The 23,849-nt window shown below is 36.9% G+C and overlaps 1 protein-coding gene and 1 long non-coding RNA gene across 34 annotated transcripts in view; both read left to right on the top strand.

Annotated features, from left to right (window-relative positions):
- The window catches only part of LOC135579129 (uncharacterized), a 47,615-nt gene extending 24,377 nt beyond the window's left edge, over positions 1-23,238 (top strand). The window contains exon 2 of the long non-coding RNA XR_010471619.1: positions 823-23,238. This is a non-coding gene — a long non-coding RNA (uncharacterized LOC135579129). The remainder of the gene's footprint in view (positions 1-822) is intronic.
- Positions 1-23,849, top strand: part of ESRRG (estrogen related receptor gamma) — a 405,281-nt gene that overhangs the window by 315,860 nt on the left and 65,572 nt on the right. The window lies entirely within an intron of this gene.

The raw sequence follows: 23,849 nt of genomic DNA, 5'->3' as shown, positions 1-23,849 counted from the left end.
AGCTTAGCATTCCTGTAATCAAAATGTTGCTGGACATGGGTAATACATTTTGTGATCATTTGTGAACATTAAATCTCACCTGGATTGGGTTCAGCTCTGCTACATGATACCATTTTGCCTCACATGGGGCTGTTCTACCCTTTGGTCCTTCAAAATATGGGACAGTAATTAGCAAGCACCTCATTTAATTGGCAGGAGTTCATATAATACCAGTCCATGCCCTCATGATGCTTGCGTAAATAAGTGTTTCTATTTCTGTAGACAGTAGGCATTTGGATTTTTTTTTTAACAATATAACTGCCTGGGCTTAGTGTTACAAATCGTGAAACATTTTGTTTATGCATTATAAATAGTGATATCTATTTATAAATCAAAGGCACTGTGTTCTCTATTCCTAGGAGGCCTTTGGTTGTGTTAGCATTACCCACACACGTGCTTCCATTTTGTTGCCCGGGAAGCTAAATAGAAATATATGACTCTTAGCTGGCCTCATTAATGAAACAATAGATGTAGCTTGGGTGCAGAATCTGAAGGAGTCACCAAAAAACATAAGTAAGCAGTGAAGGGAAAGAAAAGCAGCCCCAACAAACTGAACATATTTTAAATTATTAAAAAATGTTATTCATGGGAAGCAATGTAGAGTTTTATTTAGGAAGGTGGAAGGAAAACCTGAGGTGAGAGGATTCCTAAAGGGTGGAGAACAGTTTATCTCAATCCTGCATAGTCATGTGGGGACAATTTATTCTCATCTTGGAAGAACAGGAAATATTTTAAACTTAATAATGTTTCTGCCACTTTCTCTCCCCCCCATCATGCTTACAGTCAAAGGTGAAAGCCTACCCTGCATCCCCTGTGACTGGTACAGAATCTACATCAAAAGCAGAGAGATGAGGGAAGGAAGAAGAGTGGAATAAGATCAGCTCTGTGGTTTGCGACAGCCTATAAAACTAGAAAAGCCTTTACAAAAAACGGAGCCAGACAGAACTCATAAAAAGCCAGTAATCTCCTCTAAACATGGGCCAGTTGGCAATCCCTTGCTGTGGTTGTTTGTCATTACAATAGGATATCTTGCTGCAAATCAACAGATGATTTCTAATAGTGTCGTATCTACAAACAGTAGAGAAACATTTGTTGCTGTTTCTTTCAAGTCCTGTGGGCTGAATTTATCACCGTGTGACAATCCCTGCCCCAGTGATCTTGCAGTTTGAAAGAAACTGTAGATTCTAGTGCAAAGAAGTTGCTGGAGTAACTGGTGCTGATGGCTGCTTTGTTGTGCTCCCCCCTCACTGCAACCTGAGAAGTATCTCTTCTGCTCGAAGTACCTTCAGCATTTACCCCGTTCATCTGGGTGACAGACTGATAACCCTAACACAGAATTTGAAGTAGTTCCCCTAGATAGTTAGTTAATAGCAAGAAAAGTGGTGTAGTAAGCAGAAACACTGCTCTTGCGTTGCTGAGTGATGGCTTTCCGAGCCCGCTGTTTTACAGGTTTTTTCTGCACATCGTATCCGCGCTGTCACGCTGTGGCGTGCCCTTCCTTACCAGGAGCGTGTCCTATTGCCCAGCACAGCCGTCGGCACAAGCTGTTGCAGACGCCTCTGATGCGCTCCTGACATAATAGACCTGATGACCCTGGGGCCTCGCAGCGCTCTGTGTAGGGTGAAGTGCCGTTTTGCTGCCTATGTAAACTATATACATGACTGCTCCCCCCTCTCCATGTCAGACGACTGCAGAGACCCTGCCTTTAATAGGCAAGGTTAGAAGGACAGAGTGTGGCACATGGGCTGAGTCTTCCTTTTTATAAATCGGTAACAATAGGGTGTTGACAGGCCTTGAAGCCTAGACAGGCTACAAGGGTCATCGTGATAAGGAAGGATTAGTATATATAATTTGCCAAATATGGGGCCAGCCACTAGCTGGGTTTTTCTGTGCATGGCAGATTATCTGCAGTAGCTTCGTGGCATGCGCCTTTGCTGCTGGCTATATTTATTAGTGATTTTACCGCTGCTTCCAGTTTAAGAACTATATGCTACATAGGGAACATATGCAGATGTGATGAAAGAAGTTTTGGGTTACATTTTGACTGAAGAATAAAAATGGAGTGTGCGGTATATGACTTAAGTATAAATACTTTTCAGCGTACCGTATCTGTTTTTCCCCTAAGGTTTTCACTTGAGAGATTTTGTATGCATCTTCATTCTTTGTAAATAAAGCTGTTTCTAACTTAATTCCCTGGAGGGTATAGTTATCCAGCCCAAAGATCAATGGTCAACAGAAAATATAAAGAGCCCCTAGATCAGATCTTTGACTGCTTTGTGGTAGATAGCTAAACTGCCCACCTTAAAACGTTAAGAGAACGATAAATGCTGTAAATTCTTGGCTGCAGTGAAGAAGAACTTGTTAACCCCAAAGTTACTGGAAACAGATGTGGTCAAAATCTAACAACATTGCTGTGTTGTAAACTGTTTATTCCTTAAAAGGGAGACAAGAGTACAGGGATTTAGTCAATTCTTGCAAGTATTCTCCAAAACAGATTTTCATGGACTCTATTAATTTGCAGTTTGGGGCAGAGTTCATACTTTTGATCTTCCGAATGATTCTCTGCCAATTTATGACAAATTGTACAACTGTTTAAAGATTAATACACATGCAGTTACTTCTTCTTGATGTTTACTTGAAGGTTTTATTTATTAGTATGGCAGGTTCTTTACACTAAGATGCTGCAGTCCCTTTGTGCTTCCTTCCTCGGTATCTTGATAAGCTCACCCATTAAACAAAAGACCCAGTGCAAATAAAATTTTGCAAGTCATTTGAGGATGCAGCAAAAAACATAATTGACTTTTTATTCCATTTTTAGAACAAACTCTCTCAAGGCCCTTTTTTCCTCACAAGAACACTTCCCACTGCACTGGAACTGACAAGACCGTATGCATTACTTTATTTTGATACTGACATTTAAACAATAAAATAAAGCCATTTAAAACAAATAGTGGTGCTTTAAGTGTCTGAGCTGTCAAGATATCAAATTATATAACTTGGAAAAATCAGAATTCATTGTTAATGGTATGCACTTAACACAAAGGGTCGCTGGAGTACTAACCAGATATATATTCAGCTACCATGTTGGAGCTAACAGGCTATATTCCTTTAGATAGAATTGACTATATTCACTTAAATGGACTTGACTCTAGTACAATCACTGTATTCAAATGTCAAAAAAAAGAGAAAGAGGATGTCACGTAGGGTCACAAATTATGTTGGATTTTGACAGATTGTAGCCTTGCTTTACAAGAGCAGTAACATCTCATTTGTCACCGTTTGATCTGTAAGTGCGGGAATGAGAGCGGAAGGCCCTCCATCTCCACCGCAATTTAATCGCTCTGAGGCCGGCAGTGGCAGCTAAAGCCACCTGCCCATGCACTGTACTGCTGATCTGTTTTAATTTAATCGTCCGTCAGCTGGGATGAAAGCATAAATCGTCTCCCTTTGATCTGCAAACGGTGTGGTTTTTTTGTAAGGCTGGGTGCAGAATCAGGGAGACAGTTTTCACATTTAGTGCAACATAGACAACATGGGCTTCAAAAGCTTGTAAGTGATATTTCACTGTAGCAGTAAAGCAAGAAGTTGTTCTCTTTGTAAATTGATACGACATAGCCTAAGTTGGTTTTTTAGTTTAGTTTAGTTTTTTTTTTTTTTTAAACTGGTCTAGGGAAGGATATTGATTCATAATGCATTAATTGCTCAAGTTTGGAAAGCTAACCTTTACCCTTACATAACTTAAACATATTTAAAACTCTGAAGAACCTTAAATCACCTTATTTATAAAACAGGGATAAGGAAAATTGTTTGATGGTAACATTGGATCATTCTGTGAGCTGTTAGCTGTACACTGCACATGTTATTTAGTTATAGTATTGAATGTTAATGAAAAAGGGAAAATTTTTACTTTTCCTGCTATTGTTGGATGTTTTGTTTCAAGCCAAAATGTTTATTGTGCATCAAATATGGTTGGTAAGTCAAACCTTGCATTTGGCTGTACTAATTGAAATCTTATATCCCTCCATGGAAAGAACGAAGATGCATACAATTGAAAGTAAAATGGTAACATTTAGACAAAATCTGTCTCATTATTATGTTTTCTTAGAGAGTAGCTACTGAGCAAAAAATTCTGATTTCTAGATTGCACCTTTCCCTCTGTCCATTCTCCCAGCCCTTCACAGCTTCCTTTTTCAGGCTTGTGCTTTCTCAGGTTTTGCACTTGGACTCTTTAATGAGGTATGTCTTTCATAATTTTGATGCTGTTAATTTGTGATGAGAACTATCTCCTTTAGCTCCTTGTCAGTCCAAGCTGGGTCTTCCAGTGCTTCAGTCTTTAGATCTGAAGAAACACAGCCGTGGAAGGGCTCACCCCTCAATTGTGAGAATTTTGACTGGCCCCATAAACTGCACTCCAGTTCAAATTCCCAATTGCCAGAATGAAAATCAAAATCTTACAAACTCTCGCCAGAATTCATGCAAACCTGAAGAACTGTGTATATGCTCTGCAGTGTCATTTTTCTGACTGGGATTGAGGTATGAACTGCCCAGTGAGATCTTTGATATGTTTCCATTAGTCCTGAGACTAGACTGTGACTTTCCTAATGGGATAAGATTCTTTGTGGTCAGATGTCAAAACTGGGAAGTTCCCTTTCTCATAATAAATGCAGTGTGTTTTCTTGATTTTTCAAACAGCAGGGACACAAACCAGTGTTTAGAAGAACCCCTCCTTTTTCTAGGACTAAACATCTTTTATTTACTGAACAATCTTGAGAAGTTTTATTTAAAAAGGTTTTCCATCTTCATTATTTGTAGCAGGATTTTTTTATTTGGCAAAGGGTTCTGTTCTGGGTTGAAGAAGTGTTTATGCTTTGTCTTGTAAAATTCCATTCAGCCTATGCTGGAATACAAATAGTGAAAAATTGCCTTTGTCCTTCTTTTGCTTTCATTCCTCATGAAAATTTTGTCAGCCTGACAATATAATAAATAATTGTGGAGTCGCTGTGGCCCTGGAGTGGGGAGGGAGAGAGAACCAGGCTGCTGTCTCCCACCGTGGGTTCACCTTGTGGATCAACCGGGCCCTGACTGCTTTGAGAGCTCTGGTGCGGTCTAAAACCCACAAACACGTTTTCCTAAGGAAAGAAAGAGAGAACAGATTTAAGCCTTATTCTGATCCCCAAAATCGACCTCTGAAAGTGGCCTGGTGATCCCTGGGGCAAGAGCTCACACAGCATGAGACCAAGCAAAGACAAACAGTCCAAGCTATTTGTATCCCTGTCACTGACCCTTGTGTCGTCTCTTGAGTTTTCCGCTACAAGCTGAGGTGGTAGGAATCCCCTGGTGGTGTTCAGTGGTGCTCTTCTGAAATTTAAAGTCATATAATGTTGCTAACAAAGCACGTGAAAGAGAAAGACGTCTGTTCTTGCAAATATACAAATCATTTTATCTTTCTTAGTTTCAGAAATGCATCTGGAATATTGTATAAGTACACGCTAGTAATACCATACAGCAAAAGGATATTAATTTGCAAAATTCAGCATTATTTCCCAATTTTCTCTATAAAGTCTGCTGCAAGAGAAAGCGGGAATTAAGGCTGGATGAACTATCATCAGTTCTCACGTTTTGTGACTTCTGACTTCTTACCTTTTCAGACCAAACCTGGAAATGGCCATGACTGTATAACTGTTTGTAACTGTAAGAGGTTTTAGATGGAATAATGAAGTGCGTAAATGCAGGCACCCTGAATAGCGTAAGTGATGGTGACAGTTATCTTTAGTTGTGTGTAGGTAATGATAACACATATAGCAATAAATATCGTACAGTCTTACACTGAACTATCATCTAATCAGTCCCAGGAAGGTTTGTTTCCATGTTTTTAAAGAAAAGCAGTCTAGACTAACAAAAGTTGACAAACTAATTTTCAAGCAAAATTTTTTTCTGAGATACAATTATTTTGCAAGTTTTAATAACTTATTTTCCCTAATTATAAAGGATTTCTACCAAATTTTAGTCATCATGATGATGCTTATCATGAAGCAGTTGGGCATTGCTCCACTGAGTTTATAATTGAGATGTTAAATTAGCTCTTCATGTTTGAGTACTGATAAACAAAAGGCACGTTCTCTAATCCCAGAGCAGTAACTGGCAACACTGTGACTGAGCTGCTGGGTACAGGATGAACCTCTTAATACTAAACCATAGCATCCTGGAAGATACTTGCAACAAGTCAGACTTTTTAATTCCAGCTTTATGAAAGGTTATGTCAGTCTAGTTTTCTATCCCGTTCATACATCCAGTCCTTCTTGCTTTTTATGTTTTAGGCATTTTTTATTAGATTTTCTGTTGGAATTCTGAATTCCATTACACTGCAGTCAGATAAGTACAAGTACAAACCACACCATGCTGCTATCAGTACAGTCCTCTCTTAAAACTCCACTGCATACAACAGAGATAACTCCCTCTTGATAATGTCCTTGTATCTACTTAGACTAAGTAGCGTAATGAAAGTGAAGGCAAAGACACAAATGGTATACAACGTATGACAGGTTTGTGGAAAGGGCAGTAACAACTAATGAGCAGGGAGAAAACCATTCAAGAGCACTGCCAGTTATTTATAGGCTCTCACTAGTCCATTCATTTGCATTGCATTTGTGATGTTTGGATTATTTTTGCCAGAGTGTGGTCTTGCATTCATTCATACTCTCTGTTCCTCAGTGTCAATCTCACTTTCACCAGCAGTTACCAGAAGTCCCCTCTGTTGCAAAGAGCAGAAGCAATGATAGAATAATATGGCAATGATACCCTGGTGGCAATATGGTGATAGTTAGCACTTCTGTCTTTTTTTTTCTTTCAATATTTTGGTGTTTCGTTTACAGCTTGAGGCGTATGGCTTATATGCATTTACATAGTCTTATTTGATGTGGGTGTAGTTGAGTGTACATCGTGAGTTGTGGTGGCACCATTATGTACTGAATTCTCTATGTTCATGTACATATACACAGGTCAAACCAGCTGCTTTCTACTTGAGGCACAGAAAAGCTGTAGCTTTTGATCTTTTGGGACTGTGTTATATAGTATTGGGAAACCTGTTTTGTCCAATGGGATGAGTTGGAGCAAAGAGTAGATACTTGTTGGACCCACTTAAACCTGTTTTTTTTTGCTATGGTTGCTTACCATTATAGAGAACAGGATTCAATGACTCAAGTAGTTTAGTCTGATGAATAAAAAGCCGGTTGTTTTATAGCTGGAAAACAAGAGAAACTCTTCACTTCTTTATTAATACTTTTCTTAACGGTTTGTGAAGTGGACACATGCGTACATGCACATCTGTCACAGAGTATTATGAATTACTCATTGAGGAGGTCTCCATGATCTAAATGGCAGTATTAAATATTTACCATAACTATATAGACCATGGCAGCCAGAAATGTATCATGGGTACACATAATTTTTCAGTCTGTCTGTTCTTAAGGCAAAAGCCATAAAGCAAAATATTATTTAATTGCTAAAAGATGCAAACAAGGCTTCACCGGCTTTCTAGATCCATATTAAAAGAAGAAATATTTCATTGGTGATACTAATTAAAGATTAGTCAAAGACTTATCCATGTCTTTTACTGCAAATATTTATCAGACCTGATTAAGTAAAGTAACATTTGTGGTACTGCCCACTAGTTAAAAAAAATTTTCTATGAAGCCCACCTTACCAGATAATTATTATTTTATTAGTTTTTGTTTAGTGAGGTGTTACCCAAGAATTCAAGAAGCTAGTTTCTGGTAGAAAAATCAATAAGGATTCATTTTTTAAAAGACAGATCTTTGCAATGGCAAATATTGTATCAGGGGAAAGCTGTTAGAAGGCTACCATTTTACTAATTAATTTTCATGTGGATAATGGATATACACCAAGGAATGGAAATAGATAAAAATCTCAATAGGACAGGCAAAAATTAAGTAAAGCCTGATGGTAATATCTTATGTTCTTTTTATAACGTTTGAATAACGAACAAACAAGCAAAAACAGACCCTAGAAATATATTTTTGTAGTGATGCTTTGTAAATTAGAAACTTGGGATTTCCCTTATTTGATCAAGTTGAAAATCTGTCATTCTGATGTGTTGTTTACATTGGAGACCTAATAACTGATTGTTTCAAGACACACATTCAAGTAATTAACTTTGTTATGCAGATATTATTTAGAGAGTGAGGAAACATTTTTTTTTCCAAATGTCCTTTAATTCTTTGGCAAGTTGATAAGTCATATTCCACTGTTTTACCTCCCTAATCTTAATTCTGCAAGTGGTCTAAATCTGCTGGGCTACTTGAATGGAGGATTTGGACCTAAGAGGGCTGAGGTCAGTAGTACCTTGCAAAAAAGCTGCAATGCTGTTTCTGTCTCCTTATGTATGTGTCTGGAAACCTTTCGTATGTCCTGTTTTTCTTTCCCAGACTTAAGATTTTTTAATATAAACTTTAATTGATTTTTTTTTTTTAATTTTAGAACCAGAATAGCAAATGTAAGAGCTGAAGATGTTTCCGGCTGTGAGAATGTGTTTTATTTTCAATCTTTTCTCTTTTCCCATATTAGTAAAAATTGAGTTTTAATAAGTCAAATACAGCCACACTCTAGCTGGTATATTAATGAAGAATTTGGTTTTGAAAATTTTTTCTTTGAGAGACCTAAGTAGATATACAGATCAGTCCTGGAATTTATCTAAAAATAAATTATTCCTTTCTGTTACCGGGAAGAAGATTCAGAAGTTATGTAAAGCCTCTGCTTCTTTGAATGGTTTATTCAGTGTATACTTATTTGAAACAGTTTTCATTAATGAAAATACTGCACAACTGTTAGTTTAAACCATGTCTTTAGTGACCTATACAAAGTAGGTACCTGCATGTGTTCACCATGCACTGTCTTGCTTTTTGTTACTTACCAGGTACATTAAAATTCACATTTAAATTTCAAATGAGCTAAATAAACCATTTCTTTCAGATAAATAGCTGATTTTGTTCCTCTCGTGTTATACTGATATTATGGAATGTTCTGTACCCTTGCTTTACTTCCTGGCTATCTGATAATTGGGTTGGCAGAGTATTCCTGGGGTCATCTTGTTTAGCTTATCTGCACGAGAAAAGAGTGGCAAATAATAAGGGAAAGTAGCAATAAAATAGTGGAAAAAAATGAAAGGAAGATTTAATCTTTGGCCAATTTGAAACATATCCTAGAGAATCCATGGAGAAAGAGATAAAGTGTGACTATGAGTAAGTTAACTAAACACATTACAGTGTGTGAGAGCAAATGGAGTTAGTCCATTGTACATGTTTAATTTCCTATTAGTCTCTGGCGTTTACTACTCCGGTCTGAGTTGGGGCATCTGTAAATTCAGTTAAATACAGTGCATTGTCTAAACATATCACAGCTCCAATCAGTCACCCGGACTGCTGATAAGAAGCCTCTTGTATTATTGAATCTACAATAGGGAGGCTCTGCAGGCGCAAAGATAACAGCTAGGTATTTCACTTTAAGTATGAGAAAAAACAGTGACTCGCTTTTGCTGCTACAGCGCTGACATTTATTACTACCCCCTGATTTGTTTTATACTACTGATGTGAATTTGGTTTCCGGTGCTTTATATCTCTTATTCCTAACTTAAGACCTCTATCTGAAAGCAGTAAGGAAAAACAAGTAAACCAAAATCAACTTTCAAAATATTACATAGATAGCAACAACTTGAGCACTTCCCAGTCCTTTAAGAATGTCTTACCATTTTCCTCTCTAAAGGATGAAACACGGGGTTTTGTTTATTTTTTCACTGTTTTCTTCCCTTTGGATTAAAGGAATTTCAGTGATGTTGCTTAAGAAATGCAGCTACTGAAGAGGAAGTGTGAATCTGATTGTCATAGTTTGTGGGGGTTAGACTTTTCTAATGCTTTAATAGATAAAAAATGAGGCATTTTTGTGATCTTTTTGTAGAGCCCTTGCGTTTGAGAGAAAATTATAAGGATGTGCTATCAGGAGGTATCAATGCAGACAGAAGTACTATGGCAGCATGTCCAGAGTGTGTTCCATACAGCAAGACACTGCAGATAAATGTGGGATTGGTAGTGACCATCTTTCACAGTCCTTATGTTTCTCAATTTAACAATGTCATTTTAGTCATAAAATTTTGGTAACCTTTAGGTGTTTAGGATGAAATTTCCTCTGCCCAAGCATACTACTCAAGGTGATTTAGTTAGTTAGTTAATGTTTTGGCTGTTGTCAAGAATAAGGCTTAGTAAAAATACATAAATAAATGCACACACACACACACACTCATATATATAGATGTATAAATGTTCTTTATAAAACCTCATGGTTTAGTGCAAAGAGTTGAGATTATGGAGGGACTGGTGATTGTCAAAGCATGTGCCGCTTGCTTTACCCAGATAAATTGTTTCAACTTTGCCCAACACTGCTGGTTAATTTGAAGGTGACGTTGGATGAGAACGTATTCTTCAGTGAGTATAAAGTCATAAACCTTATTTCATCCAGCATACATATGTATTAATAGCGATAACATGTCACTGTTAAGACACCAAGGATATATACACACAACAGGCCTTATATAGTAGAGACTATCTATATATATTGTATCATACATTAGGTAACATTCATATATTATTTACTCTTAAGCTATATTATATTTATAATTAATCAATTCTGATCCCGAAATGTCACGGCAGATAGTTTCCCATTGTTTTTCTTTCCTAGAAATACACCTATTTTATACTATAGTTTATGTATTTGATATTCTTAATTTGTTGGTGACTTTATAGGTTTTATTTCTGGTTTGATACACTTCTGAAAGGCTGTAAGTTCAGTAACTTTTCAATAGAAAGTTCATAGTTTCTCAGACATTCACCATTTATTTCCTAAGGCTTCTTTTGTTGTACACATGTTGAATTATGGCTGTATTCCTTGAAGTACCTTAGATGAGTTTCTTTTGTCTGAGCCCTCAGTTATAACTAAGTTTTATTTCTGCTGCTGTCTGAGTGGTAACTGCATAAAGCTCAGTTTACTACTTGATGCTCCACAAATAAAATTCCTAAATGAAATACCCCAAAGATCAAAATAACCCCAAACCCATCAGCAAAATCCCTAGTAAATGCAAAACAAAAGCAAACAAAAAAACCGCTAAGGTTCACTTCTGTCCTTTGAAGCAAGGCCTTGCAGGACATGATGCAGATGCAGGTGCTGAAGCAAGTTAATGCTCCATTCTGCTGTGTGAAAAACAGGTCCGATTAAGCATTCAGCATCTTGTCTCTTTGCTAGTAGCAGAGTTTCTGGTAACAAATATATTTCGGCTCTCTAGGTGACTGAGATTCAGCAAAACCCAGCAAATTTAAGTCTGTTTTTGTCTTCCTGCATAAGATTAAATCCTTTTTGTGCTCAACTGAACACAATTAAAAGGCATTCTTGAATTGTTTTTTACAATTCAAGAATGTCAACTCAAGGGCTTCTAAAGGAATACCACATAGTCATCCACTGTAGAGAGACAGGCGCATTAATACATACCCTGGAGGACAGAGGGGTATGACGGACTCGTTTGTGGTAGGAAACAAAAATGTAGAAAAGCCTTTTCCTGGACATTTCAAAATAAAAGGTGTATGATATTGCAGCTTTTGCCCCTTCCTGCACTCCTCCCTGCTTTAATAGAAAATGCTAGCAATTATAGGAAAGGTTTTTGCTCCGTACCACAGATTATTTGCAAAGCTGGTGTTCGTTTGTGTTTGTAAGATCACAACGCTGGGCTTTATTGTTTCTGATATAGTGAGCATCACAGGTATGGCTAATGTGGCAGGCTAGCACACCTGCTCATAGCATTAAAGGCACACCTAGTGTAAGAGTGAAGCTTTGTGCAGCCAGAGATAGAGGTAAGAAGACGAAAGCAGCGAAAGGAGATGGCAAGTAGGAAAACTGTGAAGGGGAGAGAGCTACCAGTTGATGATATAAACAAAGTAAAAGATGGTGATTACGTTGCAAAAAAAACCAATGTGTGCATACATACTGAAATATAAAATTGCTCCCAGTAGACAAAAATTCATTATGTTGCTATGCCTTTAGAAAAACCTGTTCATTTTATAGAAAAAAAAATGTAAATAACTTCTATACATGTGTACAGCTTCTAGCGCACACCGATAGTGATCAGCATGAATCTCTATACTGGTAAGATGTTTGGGGACCAAGGAGAGATTGCAGGTACTCTGATCGAAGGTTGAGATTACCAGGGAAAGCCAAGGTGGATATTCATTCAATGAGACTTAATGAAAGCCAAATTTCTGAATGGCTAAAATTCAGAGGCGTAGAAAGGATCATGAATTGAGACAGTGACCTGATGTGAAATATTCCAGTCCAGCAAAGTCAGAGTTCATTAGAATACTGTTTTATACAAAACCACATTAATTTCAAACTTCTCAGTGAAGATTAGTAATATTGAAGTATATTTTCCATCACAGTTTTCTTGGTATTTACAAAAGAGAGCTACCAGGACAATTTTAGAGCTTGTAGAAGTACTTCAGTAACGTTTCATCAGTGTGAAAATTCAGTTTTGTAATGTCTGTTCTTGTTTTGGTGTATTTTTCAGCTCAACTGTTGTTATTCCTTTAACATAGGTCTTTGTATTAGGAGGAACTAGTTGCACTCCAGGTAAATTTGATATTATCTTAAGTGGGAACCTAGGTTCAGCAGTGGTTCATATAAAGGAAATTAAATATTGCAGTTCTTGCCAGGCCTGTTTGGTGTCTGTCCACATCACCAAACCAGCATCCGGATTGGCATAGCTTGTCATACCAGCATCACCTTGCCAAGATTTCATTATCCAGCGTGTTACAGGTTGGTTACAAATGTACGTCAGGATTGTTTGGAAAGCTTGTGGCATGTCTGTCAGGCCTGGCCTCCAGTTTCGTCAGGTAACTCCTAAATTTTCAGAGGCATTGATGTGTTTGGCCTTGCTACTGGAGTTGTCCATGACTCAAAGCATTGGAATGGAACAATCTGTTTCCTAAGGGTCAGAAAAATAAGAGGCATCTGTGTCACATAGATACACACTGAGGCTTGATCCATAAAAAACATACTGTTCTCCTGCTCACTTCTATATGGTTACTCCATATGGTTATGAAGATAACTGTGAAACAACCTTGATGCAAGTGTTGAACGTTCCATAAAATCAAACTTTTAAGCATAAACCTCTCTAGCATCTTCCTTGCCATAGCAAAGTGGAATAGTATCAGTCTCCATGCTTTGGTCCAGTTCCAAGATGAATGCTATGTGTTACAATTTTTCTTTGAGCATTTCATGTGGCGTCAGTAAATCTGTAATTCAAATGAGATGTTATTCTAAATGGTGAGTACTTGTTACTACTTGATAGGCACCATAACCTGGAAAAGATGTAGAATAATCATGACTTTTAAAAGACATTTTTGTGAGAACAAAGTTAATTGTAGGGGTAGAAGAAGGAAGTAAAAATAAAACTTAGTATTTCCTTTTGTAAGCAAATCAAAGATCTAATGGGTTGGACCTCTCTTCTCTTACAAAACAGTAGGTGATCTGAATAACCAGTTAATATAGCTGACTTTTTTTTTTTTTTTATAAGCCCAAGATCGTTTTCTTCCCTAGTAGACAGGTTGTAACTAGGTATTTGCAGTTTTGGGAAGGTTAAATTGCTCTTTCATAGATTAGGATTTGTTAACAGATGTGGTTATTGGTAATATGTGCTTTCCTAATCCCTCTTCAGTATTGGTGTGTCTTCAACCCTACCAGTTTAATTAACATTGAAATTCTCATATTATTTTGGTATGCTGATTACAGACAGACTAAGTGGAAGTCCGTTTGGCATCCCAAGAGATTTCAGTGTTAACAATGCAGAAAAGGTTTTTTTTCCTTTTCTCCCCTTTCATGAACTCCAGATAAGGAGTAGGCCCCAGTTAGATTTCATTACTATCACGCACTCTTCATGGTCATCTTTTAATATTTGAAAGGATCATTTGTTAACTGGAAATGGTCAATTTTTTTTTCTTTGGCTTTTGAAATATAATTTTCAATTTTTAATTTGATTCATTTAGATGAAATCATTAATCAGGGTTGAAACTGAGTTAATTTTCTGGAAAATAAATGAGGTTGTTAGAGTGAACATTATTAAGTGGGCTCTTTGCAAGAAAGGAATAATAGCTGAAAATATGGAAGACTTTGAGAACTATAGCAGTTGAGGGATAAAAAACAGAAAGGTTTTTTTTTCTAGCTAAGTGCAGTAATTTTTTAAAGGCAGATAGGCAGGGGAGGGATATTTCAGAACTATCACTATTAAAGTAAGAGTTCTAGAGTAAATACTCCTATTAAATGTATATGCGACTTAAAGTGCTACGGAGCCAGAATATAGATAGCGATTTATAAAAATGCTCTTATATTTTTACAAACAATATGTTTCCCCTAAAGCTCATTATTTGCTAATCCAAGCAATGCCCATTTGATTTTTGAGATAGAGAAACATTATTGTTAGTAATTCAGCAGAGGTACAGCTTCAGTAGACAGGGAGTGCAGGCCATTAAACTATTTTTTCCAGTCTGACCCAAATTCAGCTACTGGCCTTGAGAGGTCCTGTTTGCTTATTCTCTGAAGTGTACTGCATGATGCAAAGAGATTAAGATAGCCAGCAAAATCTCTTAAAAGCACAAACCAAAGAAAAAGGAATTGGGCTAGACAGGCGACATTCTAGATTTACCATTCAGGTTTGTTTCAGTTAACTACTTTTTTTTTTATTATTATTGTTTCCTAGTGTCATCTACTTTCTGCTAATCTTCTATTTTTAAAAGTACTTTTGTTTTGTTTTGTTTTTTTTTCTTTCCCAGAAGATACAGCTGCCTGCTCTGTTCTGATAGGAAAGTATTTTTTCCCTCTAAATGTTCCAGTCTTTGCTCAAAGACTAAGACTTAGTGGTCTCAGGTCAAAAGTTTTGGTGGAGCACTACAACTCTTTGTAGGTTTTCTTTAGTGCTCTTGTGCTGATTAAGGACCATTTCAAAGTCCATCACTGTTAATGAATGGTAGAAATTTTATGTGTCTTTCCCAACAAGATGTTTCCTTGTAGGTGTTTTTCAACCATTCTGTCCAACAAGATATTAAATGCTCTCATCTGTCTTTAGCTACAGAGGGAAACAGGAGTGTGTACCATGTTAAAAAGAAGAATTCTCTAATGGAAAAGGGTGGAAAAGTTTTGCAGTGGAGCAGAAAGTCACATGGAAATTATTCTGAAGTATGGTTCCTTTCCTTTTGTGAGGTAACCTTCCATGATAAAAGAAGAGAATCAGTAATAATCTAACTTGAGTTATGCTTGAAATATTTTAAAAATCAAAAATTAAATCTTAGGGAGCACATGAGTTCAGTTTTCCGTTCCCTTTTAAAAGGGACAGACAGCAGCAACCAAATCTGAACCCTGGCAGACACAAAAGTTGAGTTTGTACATCCTCAGTGCTAACAATGTTAATGAAAGAGATTATAAGTACAGGCTTTTAAATGTCCAAAATAGTATTTGAAAGATGGAATTTTGAGACAAACAGAAAAAATGTTGATTTACAATTTCATTTTCAGTTACATCATAATGTTGTAATGAATCACAATGAGGTAATGAATCAGAGTGATGTAACAGCCTCAGGTGAACAGAATATGGCATATTAATCCAAAATAATGACTGTGTGGTTTAAATATTCTTGGGCAATGCTAACTGGTTTTGAACTATGTGAAGCAAGTACCTGTTCTCGGCGTGGCAGAAGTGCCTCTCTTCTGGCAAAAGAAGGTCCTTAAGTCCCTCTACATGATTAAGATCAGTCACTTGTCATCAATTAGTCAATTGCCATTAGTTACTACTAATGGTTTTTGTATCCAGCCTGCATTATAGACCCTACATGCTAATAGGAACAGATTAATGGCTTGGCCAAGGGGGCCAGAGGCCCTAGTTCTTAATAATTTGTTATTAAGAATAGTAGGTTTATGGTAGTATTATGTAGATGCTATGAGTGTATGAAGGGGTCCTGCTAAATCTTGGTAATACAGTCCTGTGCCTTTGAAGTTAATAGACTTTTAAATCTGCTGTAACTAGCAGAAGCAAGATCAGGCCAACATTGTGCCATGAACTTGTTCTAAATCTATCCTGCATACACCCCTTTGGGTTTAATGGTATTGTTTTCAATATGCAATGTATTTTGGTTTGCAGAAGCTATTTCTCATTGGATATATTTACAGAACTTCTTAAAATCACTCAACATTTAAATTAGGTTTTAAATGTTCACACTGAGAAAACATTTGTTGTTGTTCCTGCATGACAGTTAATTTTGCTACTGGATTTGGTTATGACAATGGCTACTTTTCTCCCAACTCTATGAAATGTTTGTAGAGTTACGGTCCCTCCCACAATCAGAGCCACTTCAGACTCTTAATACTCAGGAGTAAGGTTCCTGAGAACATCTTGAGCATTTTCATGAAGTTGCTTCCTAGCCAGGCTGTTTGCAGGACTTTGCTGCATTCCATACTCGTGAATAGCAAATAGCTTGTGGTGCGGAAAAGCACCAGGGAGCATAAAGATGGGATTGAGGCAAAAAAATGGCAAGGATTGCCAAGTTAGGTGTGTAGAGAGGGATCCACTTGTCAAGCTAAGCATGTCTGGCATGGTTACTATACAGTGCTTTGCTGGAGGCAGTTTCTAACAGCTGGCTGGGCTAATGGCTGTGATTTCAGAAGTTGCTTCTTCTGAACCTCGTCAAACCGTCACCCAAACCCCCTTACCTATTTATGGTGTAGGAAACCCATCTCTGTCCAGCTTCTTTTTCATGGTTTTTTTGGTGTTCAGTCCGAGCCAGCTTTGTATTTTCTTGTCGTGTTTTGTAGTATCTTTGGATATAAACATTTCTAATCCTTTCTTTCTCCAAGACATTTCTTAGAGGGAAGATTGTATTGTGCTTTTCTTATTTAAAAAGATGTTAACAGAAATTTTCTTCAATTATGCCATGGAGATTCCGCCCTCCAATCATCATGTGCAGTTTCTGGGTAACCTTCAGTGTTAAAAAAAATCAAGACTCCATTACATACTTATTAATATTAAAATTATTCCCAGTTGGGAAAGGCTGTTTTGTTTCCGTCTGGTGTGTTATTTACTGTTTTCAAACTGTGCCATTGAAACTGTTCAACAATGAGGAACTTGCTGTATAGAGCAGCCCAAAACATACAGTGTGCAGCACTTAACAGCAACATTGGTCCTCTGAAGATGATTAATCTGGAAAGAGTAATAGCAATGGTGGTAAAGTGGTAAGAGTAGATTTCTGATGTCTTGAAGAAAGACACCATGTAGAGAGCACCTCGAGGGTGCAAAACGACCACCCTTACAGCCATATATCTTTCCTTTAAAGCCCTGTTTCTTTTAAGTTTTAAATGCGGGTGCCTGTATTAGGTTGGGCCTTCATCCTGAGCTGAACAAGATATTATACTTGTGTGGTACGTTCCTGATGTGGACAGATTAGTAATACGAGACCAGCAAATAATTTTTGAGTGAATTTTGAACCAGATGTTAGATGGTAGGATTACCTGTGCCCTGAGCCACTGCTCACTTGGTTCTCCACCTGGCCATCTACAGCTCGTATTTAAGCAAAGTACTTTAAGAGTTGGATAGTTAATTTGCTTTGTTTCTAAGGTCACATTTTATGTAAGCTTCTAAAAGCAAAACAAATTTTTGTAGCTGTTAGATAGTAAGTGGCTTTCTGGTGAAACCAATTTAATGTATAAAATCTAACAGCAGGGGAAGTCTTTGTAAAAGTTTTTCTTTCATGTCTCTCTATTGCACAGCAAACAGTGCTTGGAATTGGATGTTCACACAATACTTAGAGTGTCACTGAATAAAACATGTCAATTCAGGTTTGGCCCAAGTCATTCTGTACACAGATGCGAACATATGCCACCGATTTCAAAAAAATTTAATTTATTTGCTGTTTGGATAAGGAAGCTGAAGCTGCAATTCACGTGTTTTTAAACAGAGTGTGCTGGGATGGGATAACCATCTGTCCTGTAGGCGAGATGTTCAGCTATGTGCAGCTACTGATAGCAATGTGGGTTACTGTCTAGCACTGTTATCCAAGCAGTTGGCAAAGCTTTAAGAGTACACTAATAAAAATTACTTAAAATGGCCATTTTTAAGGGACTTCTGAAGCTTTTGAAGAAAAAGCACGGTTTGTGAGTGCTGTAGTCCTGCTTCAAGTTTCTTATTTCAGCTAAGCTTACCAGTTTAATTTTAATCCCTTTCAAACGCCTTGGTCATGCTTTGAAGATGGAAAACCGCCCCCTCAAGCTCTGAAGCTGAGCAGTGGCCCTTTTTGTTTCCACAAGCCGAAAATAAAGTGTTTGCATGAGCTCATTTACACAGAGTAGAGCTGACAGCCTTATCAGGAGAGGAGAAGGGGAGCTCTGAAGATGAAAAGCTATCGCTGTGACAGAAGTCTTTATTAGGTTGGGCAGTAATGGAATGTGGTGTACATGGATGAAGTGATGGCTACCTAGAGCATTTAGGGAAAACCAGAAGAGTAATGATGTTTTATGTTGTTCTTAGATTGTCTTCTTTGGTGATCCCTTTGGCCCAGGGATGTTTGGAGGGAAAAGGGAGACGATGTAAACAGCATACTGTCCCAACTTTGCTTGGTGCTTGAGCCTCTGCTGATCACAAAAAAGAATGAGTCAGAAAAAGGAAAAGTAAAGATGAGTGATTATGTAGTTTGATAATTACTCAACATTCTCTGTTGTGCCAACCCTCTACTAGAGAGCTTGCTAGGAGACAGAATTTGGTTGAAAGTCCCTTTATCCAGTTTCACACATACGTCAAATCCCATTTACAACAAATACTTCTGTTGTTGAAATTCAGATTTCTCAGGGTAACTTCTTTATAGAATGAAGATGCTAAATGTGTAATTACATTAAGATAATACTTCAGTATTTTATATATGTAATCTATAGAAAATATAATTAACATGAAAGTAAAAGATTTGATTTTTTGAGCTTGCTCCAGTGTGTTATTTCTTTTGCATTCAAGGTGCAACACACATGAACATTTTGTAGATAAGAATGTTTTCACAACCCAAACCCTTTAGAATTAGTGGTAATTTAGCTAAAAGAAAAAATGGATAGCTAATTGTTTCTGTAGTTCTTACAAATTTCACAGCTGCTATGAAATTCAAATAGAGACCTGCCTTGCTTTTATAGGCAGCTCTGCCCCTCAGTAAAACTAGAAAGGCTTTACTTCAAGTTTTGAATTGCCTTCTTTAATGCCTTTAAACAATAGGCCCATTTCTTCATTTAATTAAAACAGTAAAGGTTGCGCCTCAACCATATAGATTGACAGAAGACTGTAATTGATTTGACTAATTTCTTTTTTTTTAATCACAATTGACAATAAAACGTAGTGCATTTTGCTGAAGAAGTAACTGAGGAAAAAACCCACCAAACAATGAAAAAGAAAGATAAATGGCAGTAATACCACTTCCATTAATTAGGAGGGTATATTGAATATTATTCATGCTGGAAAAAGTCTGCAATTGGGATTTATTGGCATGGGAGTTTCAGTCGGAGTTTCCCCTTAGTAAAGACTGCAGACATTTGTTTGTCAAGAAAACTGTATAAAATCACCTGATTTTAATAACAGATCTTCATGCAGTGGAACATACGACTGATCTTTAAGCATGTCCTCAGGTAAACTGCTCCTTAATAAAGTGTGATGGAAAACCTTCCCTTGAAATATAGACTTACCTGTTTTTTCATGGGCTATGTTAAAATCCTATATTAGGGTGGCAAAAAAGCGCCAATTTTCATTGATCCTACATCAAAATGAAATTTTTAAAGTTTTGTATAACAGTTGTATGTCAAAACTGAAAGGGGGCAATGATACATCCACAAACCCATTGCCTTAAATGAAGTTTTGCACATTTACAATAGTTTTGTTCCTTTGCAATGCTTACTCTGTTGCGAAATAGTATTTAGTCTGGTTCCTCACATTAATAATGTAAATTAAAACTAGAGCTAAATAAACCACTCAGTTTTTTGTGATATCTGTCGATGAATGAGAAGGACATAAAAGAATTCTTTGTCTCTCCCCACCTCTTCTCACGGGAGGAATTACCAGCCTCGCCACTGAACTTTGCCATTGGCAGGATGGACTGTGTTGCAATTGTAATAAGATACGTTTTCAGTTCTAATTTCTAAGCTGACATAGTTTAACACTTTTGAAATCTAATAATATGCATTAGCCAGTTTTGGCATTATACTTTTGGAATCGCCTTTCATTTTATGATGCGTGACATGTGAGAGCTGTCTAGATGGCATCTGATTGTGGCCCAGTTCAGTAGCAACAGTGTGAGCTGAACAGGTAGCTGTCTGTTCATTATGAGTAACATTGGTCCATATAGATGAAGTTGACTCCCTTTCTATCTCTGCCAGCACAGGGAAGATTTCTTTACTGATACTTCAGACGTTACGTACATAGTAGTTCACCTGTTTAGTTAGTTGGTTTTTAATGTTGTGAAATATGTTCATGATAGACAGAAACTTTTCAGTTTCCCTATAAAGTTCAGTACATAGAACATTTCTCATGCATGTACTACTGAAGGTTTTTCTCTAGATGAATTCTGTCCTCTCTTTCTTAAACAAGATGTAAGAAATTTTCCAGCTGTTAAGTATAGTATCCAGCACATGAAATGAGAATCCCTTTAGTTGTCTGTGACAATTCCCAACTGTGTGGAGTTTTGACAAGGAAATAGCTTTGAATAAATAAATGGACCACACCGTTCTGGATGTAGTGAAGGTACCAATCAAAATGACAGAACTCTGGCTCTGAATTTATTTGAACTTTAGGAAGTTTTTGATGTGGAATGTGATTAGAAGTTGTATAAAAGTACACTCTGAATGTGAAAAGGACTGCACAACGATAAGATTCTCAATTTAAATTCTGCAGTATGTTCTAATTTTTGCTTTTTGCTCATAATTGAAAGGTCCAGATATCACTAACACTCTGTTAGGTTGATATATTCAGGATATGTGGCCAAGTTTTGTATTGATTCAGTGTTTAACTGCAAGTTGACCCAGTTTCAAGAGATGTGTAAGTACCATCACTGAGAGAACAACAGACCCCACACAAAATTGGCACAAAATAGAGAAGTTTACTTACTTCCACTCTTCATAGATAGTCTGAAAGGAAGATCACTGAGCAGTCTTAAAGGAAAGGCACAAACTGGAGAGAATAATAGAGAGGTATCAATCCACTGTACCACACCATCTCTGACACAATGGCATGACAAGTGGAAAATAACTTAACTCTGTAAAATAGGGAAAAGGCAGTAAAAAATGAATTGTGTTACAGTTTCTAAAACCTGCCTCAATTCAAGAAACAAATGTTCCTGAGCATTGCCAGGGTGTACAGTGTTCACATAAATCTCCCGTGTCAGCAAATGGGAAACACATGTAAAACCTTAAGAAACGGGATCAGAAAATATCAGATTTGTTGAGACCATTGAGATCACTGATTAAAAAAGGTCCCATATTCAATCCCAAAGGCCTTCTTCATAGAATCCATCCTCAGTGCTATCTGTTTTGATTTTCTCCAATAAATTACATGGCTGACTATTCCCAGAAAACATATTGGTGTTTCTTATAACTGACGTACAATTTTGCTGATTCACAGGCATTTTGCTGATTCACAGTGGTCAGTTCCTTTCTTTTTTGCAGGTTAATTAAGTTAAGGCTGAGAGGAAGAATGTTTGAATCCATTTCCTTTGAAAATACAGGCAAGATCTTATTCCCATTATGTCATTATATTAGCACAATAAGCTGTGCTGTTTTGTTCAGAACTCTCTGCTCGTTTTCACATACACAGAATGTTTTATGCCATTCTTCTGAATATATCTACTCCAGATTAAAATTAGTAAAAAAAAAAACCCAAAACTTGAACATCTAAAAATGGATCCAAATTTGACCTCAAGATCAAAATACCTTCTGGAACAAAGCAAGCGCATTGCAGAGGGAGGTTTTGGTGCAAAGAGAAAGTTGTAAGGTCAAAGAGAAGAAGAGGATGAAGCAGGCTTATTTTGCTTAAAGGACACTCCTAGGTATAATTTTGGATCCTATGGGAGTAATCTGTAGGTGCCAGGGATGAGCAAAATCTAAATGCTGAAAACAGAACTACACAGAGACTTTATTTGCCAAGAGTTCTCAAGACCGTTACTTCTTTGTGTTCAGTTCCTTGTGTTTCTGTAGAAGGATTACCTATGTAATGCAGGATAAAAGAATGAGTAAGGAATTTCAACTCTTGGCTTTTATTAATGATTAAGCAATGCAGTGTTATTTGCTCAAGTTGCATCGTGATGTGCAAAGCACACGCAGCCTTTGGTGATCATCCTCTCAAGAGTTCCTGCTGGTGAAAGAGAAATGCGCTTGCTGCAGCACATTATGGATCTTGTCATCTCGTTTTCCTTTAAGCCTGTGTCTGTTTCCCTGATCACAGACATGACAGCAATTACATTTTTTCATGAGGAACTCACAGGACCCAGGGAACTCATCTATATTCAAGAACAATTTGACTGCCCCTTGTATCCAGTTAAGAAATTAGAACTTACGTATATATGTGCATTTGTTTCTTCTGTGCTGTCTTTGGTCAGAGTAAGAAGAATGGATTAGTAATAAAAACAAATTCAATGTATCTTTCCTTTAGATGTAGATTATAATTTCTTAATTTGATTTACAAGGGAACTAAAGAAGCCTTAAAACTAAATTATGATTATGCTAAGAGCATTTCTGATACTCTTGGCAATAGTGTCAAGTAAATATTTTTCATGTCTTTTATTTCCACATTGCATGAATATTTTAAGCTGTGATCGTCCTCTCTTGACCTAAGAATTTTAATGTCTTTAATAGAATAGCAAATATATATGTAAGTTTCAAGTAAAAGCTTGTGTGAACTGTTCTGTATACTTTGACCATACAGACAGGAAAAGTATTTAAAGTACCCAGAAAGTGAACTTACAATTGCAAAACAATGTTAGGAGAACTTTGGTTGAAATTATTGCTTTTGAAGGTGAAATAACAGTATTCTTAATAATTCCAAATTATTGTTTCAATAAAAAAAAAAAAAAAAAAAGAAAAAAAAGAATAGGTAAAAGAACCCCCTGTTCAACTATGGTAGGAGGAACATACACAGTAACAGATGAAAGGCACTGTGTTTCATGGGAGGGAACACTGGAAAAGGTATTTCATAATATGTGTGTGGCTCTTTCTGCTTGAAATTTTTGATTTCTGATGAAGACATAGAATTCAATTATTGCTAAATCGTATGGTGAACTAGTGTGGTAAGTCTCTTCTCATCGTTACACTAACAGTATAATGATGAGAAGGGACTTGGACGTTGCAGTGGATGTCACAAACATAATTTTGGATTTACTTGTATGTACGCTTCGTGGTTATGTTACTCAAAAACTATCCTTGTGAGAGGCTTACACACATTTGTTTTGTGGGTGCTAGTTATAAATATCCTGAAATGTTTATCTAGTTTTCTCTGTGTGGTTTTGTTTAATGAGGTTGTTTTGTACATAACTTACTTTTTACCCAGTAAATTCTGCTCTTGTTTATCCTTAATGTCTTTTAAACTGTATCTCACAGTTAAAGGGAATGAAATCCAGGTAGAAATGTATAGTTGTATGTTTAAAAGAAAAAAAGAAGAATGAATCCAGTATATATGTTTTAATGGGGGGAAGAGAGCTTCGG

The sequence above is a fragment of the Columba livia genome, chromosome 3 (genome assembly GCF_036013475.1).
Source record: "Columba livia isolate bColLiv1 breed racing homer chromosome 3, bColLiv1.pat.W.v2, whole genome shotgun sequence".
Lineage (NCBI taxonomy): Eukaryota > Metazoa > Chordata > Aves > Columbiformes > Columbidae > Columba > Columba livia.
Note: the sequence above shows the minus strand (reverse complement) of the source record. Positions and strands in the feature narration are given on the sequence as shown.